Source organism: Nelumbo nucifera, chromosome 1 (genome assembly GCF_055504915.1).
Source record: "Nelumbo nucifera cultivar China Antique chromosome 1, China Antique-T2T, whole genome shotgun sequence".
In the NCBI taxonomy this organism is placed as follows: domain Eukaryota; kingdom Viridiplantae; phylum Streptophyta; class Magnoliopsida; order Proteales; family Nelumbonaceae; genus Nelumbo; species Nelumbo nucifera.
In genome coordinates this window covers 159,962,365-159,975,463 of record NC_142649.1, presented here as the reverse complement: position 1 = coordinate 159,975,463, position 13,099 = coordinate 159,962,365, and the positions used below count along the sequence as shown (strand labels likewise).

General features: G+C 45.3%; 1 long non-coding RNA gene across 1 annotated transcript in view; it reads left to right on the top strand.

The window, feature by feature from the left end:
• The first annotated feature begins 750 nt into the window (after positions 1–750).
• Positions 751–13,099, top strand: part of LOC148804057 (uncharacterized) — a 30,547-nt gene continuing 18,198 nt past the window's right edge. Inside the window, exon 1 of the long non-coding RNA XR_016080503.1 lies at positions 751–858. This is a non-coding gene — a long non-coding RNA (uncharacterized LOC148804057). The remainder of the gene's footprint in view (positions 859–13,099) is intronic.

Below are 13,099 nucleotides of genomic sequence, written 5' to 3'. Positions count from 1 at the left end.
ACTTTGGTCCTTCCTCCATGTCGATGGAGAGACTCAGGACCTTGGTTCTTCAATTCAACCTTCCAGAAACCTCATCTACAATCTCCCATCCGGTAACTACGCTTGGGAACACAGTCACGATGAGATCGTGATCTTCCAGGAACAGCTCATCGCTGGCCTTCGTCTTCCTCTACATCCTTTGATAGTGGAAGTTTTAAACCATTTTAACGTTACCATAGACCAACTTCACCCCAACTCAATCCAAAATGTAGTTGGGACTATTTCTTTGTTTTATGAATACTGTCTTCCTCTTGACCTCGACATCTTCTCCACCATTCTTTCTATCAAGAATGCTTCCCCCGGAGCGCCTCCAGAAAGGCGTCCCTATTACTTCTCTCCCCATCCCGGCCTCAAGCTCTTACACGAGCTGCCAAACCGGATCCCGGCTTGGAAGCAGGATTATTTTGTAGTTCACAACTCCGAAGGGTGGCCCTTCCCAACCCATTAGAGGGCCGCCATCTAGGATTCGGGGGCTGACTTGGATCCAAAAGTTCGGGAAACGCTGCAATCCTGGGCAGCGGTTGGCTTCCATTGGTCGGATTACTTGACCGAGGACAATCTCGCGCAGGCCGGCCTGAGCCCCGATAGGTTGCCTTTTAGGTCGCACAATGCCTTTTTTTCTTTTTCTTTTCTTTTTTTTTAAGCTGGACTAATGCCTTGTGATTTTTGGCAGCCAACATGTTTGGTGTAGATGCGCGCCGCCTTCTATCAAGCAACCAAAAGCGCAGGGCGAAGAGGTCGTGCCCTGACTGAGCTTCCACTTCCGGGAGCGCTGAGTTCGAGGCTGCTGATCCAACCATCGTTCCACCACTGCCTGAGGTCCCACCGGTCCCATTCGAGGGAGTAGCCGCGGTGGGTGGCGTAGAAGAATGCAATGTCCCGGCGCAAGGGCAGTACCCTCTGTCTGAGCAGTCCTACCCCTTCGCTTTCCCGCGATTCCCTACTGGTGGGTGGAAAAGCGTCACCGACTTCAACGTGGCTTCGCGAAGGAGTCGGAAGGCGGTCTCCCATGAGGAGGTCGCCAGCTGGGGAGGGGAGGACCCTAAGCAGCTTGCCAGGCTGGCCTCAGCCCACTGCATGGTGGTAGGGCGAGCTTGACCGAGCCCAAGGTGAAGTCCTTCAGGCTTGAAAGGGGAGCGAGGCCTAGGAACTGCTCGTCCAGGACCAGGAGGCGCAGATCGCCCGACTGTCTGAGGAGAGCACTCGCTACCAGGAGGAGTCGTCGAGGGTGGCAAAGGAGAGGTAACTTCTTCGCCAGCAGGTCCAGGACTTGGAGTCCATGCTTCAGGATCGGACTCGGAACTTCGACGCCATGGTGGAGGCTGAGCGAGCTAAGGCGGTGTGGAACTTCAAGGACTCTCAGGAATACCACGACCTCCAGGTGGAGTATGGCTTGAGCTCCTACCGTTCTGGATTTAAACTCTACCGTTGGCTGGTCTGGAAGAAGTTCTCCAGGCTCAACCTTGAGGGTATAACAATGAAGGGTCTGGGTCTAGAGACGGCGGACTTGGCGGAGGAGGAGGAGCCTGACTCTCCGGAGGATGACGAGGACGTGGAGGCGGTGGATCTTTGAGGCCGGGTGCTGGTCTTCTTTTTCTTTCTTCTGAACATTGCCAAGGAGGCTCTCCTAAGTTCTTGGGCACCTCTTGGTGGTGAAAAAATGGGAAGTGAAGACTTGCACGAACTGCGTGTTAGACAGTTTTGTATGCCCTTAGCTTCAATCATTTTGATGTACTTTTGTTATTTAGTGGAAATAAATAAAGTGCATGTTTGATTCATGTTGTTTGGTTTAATTTTGTGTAAAACCCTAAAACTGGACATTTGTAGAGACTCATGTTAGTTTTAAATGTTCACAGCCGTTGGATAAGTCTGGGGAGATTTATCCTGCCAAGGCTGATACTGGTGTGCCACCAAGTGTTGGGATGGCCTGTCTCAGCCATCAGGGTAAGACCCGAGGCACATACAGCATGGGATTACTTGAATCCTTGAACCGGACCAGATTTCCAGTCTTGCCCTGGACCTTGGAGATAGATGGGCAAAACTGGAAAGTTACACCTGACCCCTAGACTCGATTATGACACTTCACTAGGTGCTGGATCAGGCTGCCTTTGATATGCCAATCAGTGAGATCCTTAGTGGGGATCAAAACCTGGGTATGTTGGGGCAGTTTGAGAATTCATCTGAGTGGGTGGTCATAGTGACAGAATCAGCCACTTTGTCGGACAAAGGGTAATGATCCGGAATGCACTCTCTCTGATGGAAACCAAACTGCCGGCAGTTGATTTCAATCGTTGGAATTTTGTTTTTGCAAAATTAATATATTTACATATATATGTACGGTTTCAAAATGTTTGCAAATGGTTTTAATTCCCGGGATCCATGTGAGAGGAGAGTGCGGCACTGTTCCTTGCAGCCGAGGGAGAGGTCCTCTCTCGTCGGGCAGTGCTTGATCATTAAGGGCTGAGAGGTTAAGTGTAAGACCATTTAGGATAATACCTGATGGGCTAATCTTGCACCTGCCCACAGTCCCTGGGTTTTTATAAGATGGCTTGGCCCAGGGACCACTTAATGTAAGTGTTGGGCCCATAGGGTTCATACGATGGACTCAAGGGGTTCATTGAGATTTTCAGTGAATTCGGCTGGGCCTTGTATTAAAGGCTGGGCCGAACCCATGTGGCTGGTGTGTAGATCAATGCTTGGGTCCCACGCCATACAAAAAAGCCCAACTGGGCAGCAGATTGGAAACTAATTAAACACTGAATACTTAATGGGCCAAAAGCCCATTTCGAGGTGGGCTGATATGATCACCTATCAATGGGGCGAATTTGAGATTGAAGTTAGCAAAAAGGATTGGGCTCTTAGCCTTATCCACTCTTAGAGACCAAATTCAAATCAGATTTGTATCTGGTAACCTCCTGATAAGATCAGGAGTAAGCTAACTCTATCTGGGAAAGGGATTAAGATTATCCCCTATCCAAATACTGATTTGGATTGGGATAACTCCTAATTAGGAGATTTCTTAATCAAGAAGAAAGGGAGGAGATTTTCGAATGAACCAAGAGAGAGAAATCAGATTTCGATCCAAGAGGTTTTGGTAAGCAAGAAGGGTTCCTGCGAATTGAGATTAGATCTCATTCTCTCCAGAAAAGAAAACAGTTCAGCCTTTTCGTTTCTGGAAATCTCCTCCTGCCGCCGCCATCTGCATTATTGCAAGATTTGATCCTTGCAGAAAAGAAAGTCAAGAAACTAGTTCTTGACATCAGTCTTGCAAGAAAGACTGAAAGAATTCAGTGTTTAGTACATCCAGGGGATTCTTGTGAAGGATCCAGTGTGTAGGACGCACCCTGCTGGTTCTGTTCCATCCACAGCTGTGTCATCTTCAGCAGGGACAGATCTTGGAGCATTCTTTGGGCGTGAACACCAACTTTGGGAGATACTGCTTCTCCGGATCAGGTATAATCCTCCCATTTATCTTTTGGTACAGATCTGGTTTGATTAGGGTTCAAGTAGATCCTTGAATATTGTATTCTAAATTCAGGGAATATGATTCCCAGTTGGGAGAAGGTAGGAAATTTTGAAATTCGCCCCACCCATTCCGCAACCTTTATGGCGTCCATTAGATGGATCCTACCATTCTTTCACTGCGCCCAACTTCTTATCGATCCTGGTGCGAGGTTCCGGTACCTTGTGCGGACCACTCCTTTGAAGGTGGTGGAGAAAGCCACACACATACATGATTCACTAGCCCTTGCTAGGTGCATCTGTGACTAGAAGGCATCAACATGGTCATTTGGATCGAAGAATCCAGAGGAGGGAGCTTGAAGTCCTTTGTCATAGGAACAACAAGAAGTTCTGGCGACAGAGGGTAAGGAACTGAAAGGAGAGGGGTAGCTTTTACTTCTCCTGAGCTTACTTCCTCCTTACCCCTGAGCTTGGGCAGGACGCGTGTAGCAGTTTGGCGAGCTCGTCGGCGCCTCCGTTGTTGCTTCATCGGCTCAGCATTAGTGCTACTTGCTTCAGTATTACCGAGCTCAATGGACTCGGACTACTAATGATAGTTGTGAACCGAAGGGCCTTGCCTGTAGTCTGCGGCTAGGACCTCAAATTGGTTTTCTGCGAGCGGGAGCTCGAACTGAGAGTACTGGGGTGTTGTAGGTTTGACCGGCTAGGATGCCCCCGACCTGCCTACAGGCTGTGAGGCGGGGGTGGCCGACCTCTCCTTCCTATCGTGGGATGAGGCTTGGCTCTTGGAAGGATTTTGGGCTTGAGAGGCCTCTCCCCGGCGAGGACGTCCGCTCCGACAAGAGGGCTTGGCCTGCTTCGTGGCCGGGTGCCGAGGAGGAAGCGGCTGCTGGGCCTGAGGCAGTGAAGGGAACTATTGTTGGTACTGGTACTGAGAAACTTGATGCAACACTTGCTGTTGGTAGAGTTGAAACTGTTGGAATTGTTGCATTTGAGCTTGCATAGGTGCCACTGTGGAAGGGAGTGGAGGTTGGTCACTAGGGGGACAACGGAAGGTTCAGTGAAGGTTGCTCCAACCGTGGAAGGGAGTGGAGCGTTCACAGGTGCCACTGTGTGAGGCACGTTCAAGCTGGGAACTCCGTCCACAGAGAGGGGGACGGTGAACTGTCCAATGCAGACAGTGGGGAGCTGAGGTTGTTCCCCAGAAGCGTTCTGGTCGGCACCACGTCCGACATTGCTAGAGGAAGCCATGATTGCTGAGTTCTTAGAGAAAGTTGTAGAAATTAGAGGAAGGCTTTTTGAAGCGATCCCATAGACGGGGCCAAATGATGCTGTGAATGGTACATGAGAAGAGGTACATGAGAAGAGGAAGGTGAAGGATTCCCGGGGGACTTGCCCGGTGGGAATACTCTGATGCTTAAGTTAGAACACTTGAGAGAGCTGTAAAGAATGTAGAGAGAGCTAAGAGTGCAGGTCGTGCTAGATCAGTTAGAGTTCAGTTACCTTCGCCCCTTCGGCACTGGGGTCTTTAAATATAGATGCTCTTGTCAAATCGGGTGTAACCGTCACTGGCCCTCTGGCGCCGCGTTATGTTCTAGGGCTGCGTAGGTAACCATTGCAGAGCACTGCCCAATCGGATGAGAGACACAACCCGGAAAGGACAGACACGCCACCTCCTGTCGGGAAACGTGGGTACAGTCTGCTGGGCTGGCAGGGACTGTGCCATCAGTCAGGCGACGTGGTGCAGTCTGACGGGTACGGTCTTGTTATTTCTACTCACCCAACCGTTGTTGCAACTTGCAGCGGTGGTGGCAGTGACAAGAAGATAGGAGGGAGAGAGAGAGATACAAGGAACCGCCACCGTTGCAACTTGCAGCAACCGTGGCGGGAAGACAGGGGAGAGAGGGAGAGAGAGAGAGTGAGGGCGAGAGAGAGAAGGAACTGCCACCGTTGCAACTTGCAGCGGCGGTGGCGGGAAGACGTGAGAGAGAGAGAGAGAGAGAGAGAGGGGGCGAGAGAGATAGAAGGAACCTTCACCGCTGCAAGTTGCAGCAGCAGTGACGGGAAGATAGGGGAGAGAGAGAGAGAGTGAGAGAGAACCACCACTGCTGCAACTTGCAGCAGCAGTAACGGGAAGACAAGGGGGAGAGAGAGAGCGAGAGAGAGAGATAGAAGAAACGGCTGCCGCTGCAAGTTGCAGCAGGAGACAATGGATTTGAATGGGTTTCGATTATGACCAGCGACAATGCAGTGAGAAGTCCACTTGTTGGAAGGACTTCTGCCATTCGGGCCATGCCAGAAGAGGTCCTGATAAATGTTTACCAGATTTCCAATGAAGAAGCAAGGAGGTTAAAGTACAGCAGAGAGGAAACGTGTGTCTTGGCACCAAATTTTGAATCCAACAGAAGGTTTTCTGTAATGTAAGATAATAGCCATAAAGGAGAGTTATTTCAAGAATAATAAAGCTTTATAGGCAAAGAAGTTGGTATTCATAGATGTTTGAACTCTTGAACCTTGTATTAAGAGCTTTTATAACTTGCTTTGGGTAATAAATATAGGAAACTCTCTTTTAGCTGTCCAATTTTGTTTCAATTTTATTAGTTGATTCTTCAGTAGTTCTGTGCGTGGGTAAGCAATGCCGGGGTTGGCCCAGCATGGTTGCATCATTTCGTTGCAATCCATTCAAAACACATTGGTAATCAGCTTTAATTTCCTGGATTTGGTTGCTGGCCTCATTGTGCCATTTTTTCAAACAGTGGGGTTTACTGGTGGGTAAGCAGGGCAAGGGTGGTCTAGGATGTGAGCTGGGTGTGCCTAAAGGGAAGGATCCCAGGCTCATGGGGGAAGGTGGTCCTTTGTCTATGCTGCACTTGTAGAAGGAGATGTTGGGCCAAACTACGCAACCTAGCATATTGGGATGAGTTGGTGTGTTGGTTGGAGAGGATTTTTATGGACTTGGTCCATTGATACAATTCGTTGAACAGGTGGCGGCGATCTCTGTTTTCCAACTCAGAACAATTTGTAGAAATTGCTGGTTTTTAATAGAGTTGATAAGGGTAAAATGGGGTTTTAAAAAAATAAATAGGCCACATATAACTTCATATTTAACTGTTACTAACATTTTTGAAATAGAGGGTATATTTAAGTCTGCTGGTGTCAATCCATATGGTATGTATAGTCCATTTGCAAAACTTAGGGTATGTTAATTTAGTTAACCAAAACCCAAGGATGTGTTTAAGTTTTTTACACAGATAATATAAGACCCGATAATTGGCCCGCTGAGCGGTTCTACCAATTAGGTTGACAGGTTGTTGATCGGGCCAACATGTTTTAGAAGCATAGTGGATTAGATGTTTACACAAACAAGGATTGTGATGGCGTCAGTAGTCATTGGTTTGACCAACGGTGTCGGCCATCCTGACTTGTGCTGGGAGATCGAGTTGACCCCTCCAATTTTTATGGAGAAAATTCCTCACTGAAGAAGATAAGTTTACAAAGGCAAAAGAGGTATTGGGATCCCGGTTAGAGCTATCCGGGAAGAGGAAGCGAGTAGAAGAAGAAGTAACAAGCAGTAAACAACAGCGAAGGAGAAAGTCGCCAAAGTGAAGTCGGTTACCCCACAGTAGGCGAAGCAAATTGCCAAAGAAAAAGAGCAAATCTCCCCATCGGAGTTCGGGATCAGGCTGACGATTCAAAACACCGCCTATGCAAAACATAAACTTTACCACCCTAAATGCAAAAATGGGTGAAATTTTAATGCATATAAAAACAACTAAATATGTAAAATGGCCATTCAGGATAAAGTGCGACCGAGTAAATAGAAACCCAACTAAATATTGTCATTTTCGTCATGACATAGGTCATGACACTGAAAACTATAGAAACCTGAATGACAAGATTGAGGAGTTGATCTGTCGCAAATATTTGAGACAATTTATCAAAAGAGAAGAAATAGTTCAACCTGCCGAGTAGCACAGAGAGGCACCTCAGATGAGCAGGGAGCAGGAAAGAGACCAGCCTCCTCGAGATGCACGACCAACAGAGTGGCCCATCCATGGAGTAATTAACATTATCATGAAGGGTCGATTGTAGTAGGATGCATGACTTCGGCTGGTAGAAGCTCGGTCCGAGATCTTGAGCATGACAGTAATAACCCGTCGAAGCACCCCCGTAGAGAAGAAGTGGTATACTTCATAGAAGATGATACTTGTGGCATACAGTACCCACACGATGATGCCCTGGTAGTAAAATTAACAATAAATGATTTTGAGGATAAAGAATTCTGGTTGACTTAGGGAGCTGGCCGACATAATCTTCTAGGAAGCGTTCGAGCAGATGGAGCTCGGTAAGAAGGATCTACAGCCATCCAACATACCCTTGGTTGGCTTTAGTAGGGAGGTAGTCCGACCCTTAGGCCGGGTGAGGGTTCCAATTGTATCGAGATCGGTGCCCTTCTCGGTTTGGTTTGATCACGATTTCCTAGTGGTCATAACCCCTCACCATATAACGCCATCTTGGGTCGACCTATCCTACATTCCCTCCGAGCAGTAGTCTCAACCTACCACCAGGTAGTGAAATTTCCTACAACTGGAGGCATTGGAGTTATGCTAGGCAATTAGCTTATGTCTCGAAAATGCTACGTAGCAACTCTAAAGGCTAAAGGGATAATAGCCATCGACATCAACTTAGAGTCGCCCCTAGAGAACATCGATGAGTGAGCTCGACCCATGGAAGATACTATCCTAGTGTTGGTCTCAAAGGCTGAGCTAGAGAAGATAGTACAAATCAGGGCTCAACTCACCGAACCAGTGCACTTCAATCTAGTAAGTTTTTTACTTAATAATCTAGATGTTTTTGCTTGTTCGGTAGCAGAAATGCCCGGCATAGACCCCTCAATAATAACTTACAAATTAAATGTTGACCCCTCAATCAGACCAGTCCAATAGAGGAAAAGGAACCTCGCCCCAGAAAGATGGAAGATAGTAGATGACGAAGTAGGGAAGCTCCCTGCAGCAGACTTCATTAAAGAGGTCCAATGTCTAAACTAGATTGCAAACCTAGAACTTGTGAAGAGAGCCAATGGCAAGTGACACATGTCCGTCAACTACACAGACCTTAATAGAGCTACCCGAAGGATAGTTTCCCATTCCCAAGAATTGACTGCCTGATAGATGTGACCTCGGGGTTCGATCTGTTGAGTTTCATGGATGCATACTCTGACTACAACCAAATCTTGATGGACTCGGTCGATGAAGAAAAACCGCATTTGTAACTGAGATGAGCTTGTACTATTATAAAGTCATGCCCATTGGCCTAAAAAAATGTTGGGGCGACCTTCCAGCGACTTGTGAATAATGTTTTTTTAGACTTAATTGGAAATAAAGTTAAGTGCAGACATGTCAGGCATGTACACCCTACAGTGTCTACTCACCCTGGCTTACAGTAATGATTGTTCCTATTCGAGTTTGGGAGTAATCTGTACTTAGAAAAATTTCGCTCCTATATGGTCTAGCTCGCAAGCTCGGGAATAATCTACACTTAGACAAATTTTGCACACAGAAAGTTTTGCAAAATGATCGTGCGGGGCTACAAATCCTCGACATAACGTGCGACTGCCACATGTCCAGTCGCACATGGTGGGGCGTTCCCATGTGCGGGGCTAATGGGACGGCCGTTAGTTCATCATGTTAGCCCCAAAACGAGCCCAAACTTCCTTTCTCCTACACATCATTTTTAAAAATGACTTAGAAACGGAACCGTTTTGGCCATTGGTTTCCGGGTCAACGGTTTGACTGTTTGGTTTGAACAGATGGCCCATTTTGACAAATAAGTTAAAGAAAATAATTAAAAATAAAAAAATTGTCAAAAATCATTGAATGGGTCAACGGGTTGACGGTTCGACTTCTTGGGTCAATGGGTTGTTAACTTTTTTAATGGTTTTTGAACAAATACCGGGTTTGGGGTAAAACAGAACCCATTGCCTGGACGGTTCCCGGGCCAAACGGTCTGACCGTTTGGGTCAACGATGGTTTGAAAAACTTGCTCCCATATTCCTGCCCCGTCAACCTTAAATCGTGTTTGACCCCCGTTCTACTCTCCTCCGCCCGAGCTCGGATCCAACTCCTTCTTTGGCACCGACGATCGCTTCGGCCAATTCACTATCACCAGGTACGCTCCAACCCTCGTATTTTGTTTTGATATTTGATTTTTCATTTGAAATAAGAGAAACCCTCATTTGATATTTTGTTTTTCATTTCAAACTAGAGAAACTTTTTTCCCCTCTTCCAACTCCCTCTTCGGCACCGACAATCTCTCTGGCTAGTTCACTGTCACTAGGTACTCTCCAAATCAGTGAAACAAGGCACTCCCCTTATTTGAAATGAAGAAACTAAATATCAAAACAGAATATGAGAGTTGGAGAGTACATGGTGACGGTGAACTAGCCAGAGCGATTGCTGGTGCCGGAGAGGGAGTTGGAAGAGGGAAAAAAAGTTTCTTTGGTTTTAAATGAAAAACAAAATATCAAACGAGGGTTTCTCTTATTTGTAATGAAAAAAACAAATATCAAAACAAAATATGAGGGTTGGAGCGTACCTTGTAACGGTGAACTGGTTGGAGCGACCGTCGTTGCAGAAAATGGAGTTGGATCCGAGCTCAAGCGAAGGGGAGTAGAATGGGGGTTAGACATGATTTGAGGCAAGGTTTTTGAACCATCATTGACCTAGATGGTCAAACCGTTTGGCTCGGGAACTGTTCATGCAACTGGTTCCGTTGACCCGGGCGGTTGAACTATCGACCTGTTCAACGGTTTTGACCATTTTTTATTTTTAATTATTTTTTTTATTTTTAATTTATTTGTTAGAATGGCCCGTCTGCTTAAACCGGACGATCGGACCATTGACCCAGAAAATGGTGGCCAAAACAGTTCCGTTTTTGGGTCATTTTTTAAAATGTTGATTTGAGATTGAGGGGACGGGAATATGGGAGAAAGGAGGTTTGGGCTCGTTTGGGGCTAACAAGACAAGCTAATGGCTGTCCCATTAGCCCCACACGCGGGAACACCTCACTGCACGCGACTGGGCATGTGGCAATTGCACATTGTGTGGGGCGACAAGCGGTGGGGCGGAGATGCGAACTCAAACAACAAGGTTGGAAAGATCACCAATTTAGTGGTTCAAGCACTCAATTAGCTATTTAGCTTGTGAGGAGTGTCTTTGTGGGTAGTAGATCTGAGCTCAGTTGAAGACATTGGTGGATAGCTTATGGGTATTGAGTGTGGATAGCAGATTTGAGATCAGTTTAAGACATTGTGGATTTTACCATCAATGGAGATGGAATAAAGATGCTCATCATTTTAAACCAATAAACTATCTTCACTCTGTAATGCCTTCAATAAAAGCATTTTTCATTTATTTGTTTTTCACATTTCAAATAGTGATTGCAAGGAAAGTTTGGCTATGTCACTTGAGAAATATTGGATTTGTCAAAAATATTAGAAAATAAAGGCATCATATTTATTTTGAAAAATCTCAACACATTACTTACAAAAGGGAGGTCTTTGTTTGATGACATCATGGGAGGTTTTAGTCCATTTTGTAGATAGAGGGGAGGTTTCGGTATTTATGTGAAAATTCAAGGGAGGTTTAAGTCTTTTACCCTATAAAGTAAATATATTAGGTCTTTGTCTTCATTTCTAGTAGCCACCTCCCAACTCCAACCCCCATCCAAAAAAAACAAAAAAAAAAAAAGAAAAAGAAAAAAGACAAAACCAACATTGGACTTCAAACAACAAGGTTGAAAAGATCACCAGTTTAGTGATTCAAGCAATTAGCTATTTAGCTTGTGGATAGTGTCTTGTAGGTAGCAGATCTAAGCTCAGATTTGGGACTATATTTTTGCTATCAACTGAACTTAATTATAAGAGTAATGTTGAACCTGATGCCATATTAACAACAATTAATATAGAGATAGAAACTTTGCTTTAAAGAATAAAGTTAAACCACCTTATCATTAATTAGAAATTGGGTTTGCTTGAGGACTGGTTCTAACTTGTAACCTAGCCACACCTTAGCATTAATCATTTTGTGACAAGGGTGAAATTGAAATGGATTATAGCTTCTAGTGTAAGATTATAGCTTCTAGTTTCAAAAGAACTCTTCATAGGTACTACAAAATTCGGTAGATTTTGTGAAAATTAAACATCTTTAATATAATTACAACCACCAACTTGTCTTAGAATTGATAGACATGAGACAAAGAGAGTTAACTTGTCTTAGTTCTGCAAATTATGATTAACTTTCCTCATGTAGAAAGGCCAAAATAAGGGGGAAAACTATATATTGGAACACAGAGAGTTAACTGAAGTTGGATAAGGTCAGTTGATCAACGTACTGAACCCAATCCAACCAGTATAAACTTGCCTAAATCTGGTCCAACTTGTTTAAACTTGCCTCCAACCGAACTGAACATAGATGAACCCAACTAAACCCAATCCAACCTATTTAAACTTGCTTGAACCCAATCCAACTTAGCCCAACCAAACTTAACCTAGCTAAACCCAATCCAACCAGTGTAAACTTGCCTAAACCCAGTCCAACCTGTTTAAACTTGCCTAAACCTAGTCTAGCTTAACCCAACCATAGCTGATCCCAACCTAACCTAGCTGAACCTAGATGAGCCTAGCTGAAGCCAATCAACCTATTTAAACTTGCTTGAACCCAATCCAACTTAACCCAACCATAGCTAAACCTAGTTGAATCCGACCCAATCTAGTTAAGCTTATTGAACCTAGTCCCAAACTTAGCTAAACCTAGTCCCAAGTCACAACCTTAGCTGAACCTAGTCCAAACCATAGCTGGACCCAATCCAACTTGTTGAACACAACCTAACTCAACCTATGTAAACTTAATTGAACCTAGTTAGAACCCAAAACTTGTTCGAACTTAATCCCAATTACAGTTGAACCTAAACCTTTACATGTAAAGCAGCAGTTTTGGTTACTGACCCTTATATCCGCTGCAAACTATAACAGTAGATCAGCCTTGAACCAACTACCCACAACCCTAATAAATGTTGCAAGTCATAGAGTTAACCCCGTCTTGAACCCACTACTCACAACGCTTATAAATGTTGCAAGTCATAGAGTTAAACCAGCCTTGAACCCACCCTTATCAGCCCTTCTCACTACTGTAAATTATAGCAGTAAACCAGCCTTGAGCCTACCTCCTTAGACCCCCCTCCAACTGCTGCAATTTACAGTAGTGAACCAATCCCAAAACCTCTCTATCTGCTGTAATTTACAACATATAAGCCAGCCTTAAATCCACTCCCTTTACCCCAGCCATCTGCTGCAATTTGCAGCAGAAAACCAGTAGTAAAACAGTCCCAAAACCACTTCTTTTAACCCACCTTGTATTGGGAACATCTCCACATGAATAAAAAATGCAAGTACGAGAGATGTTCCTGATGTGCGGCTAGGACATACTGTAAGGTCAGTGTGAGGCGCACTCTATAAGGAGAAGATCCGGGCTTGTTCAAAGTAATGCCCCCAAAAGTTGTCACTTGTAATTTGTTACCCAATGACCAGGTCAAGTGGATC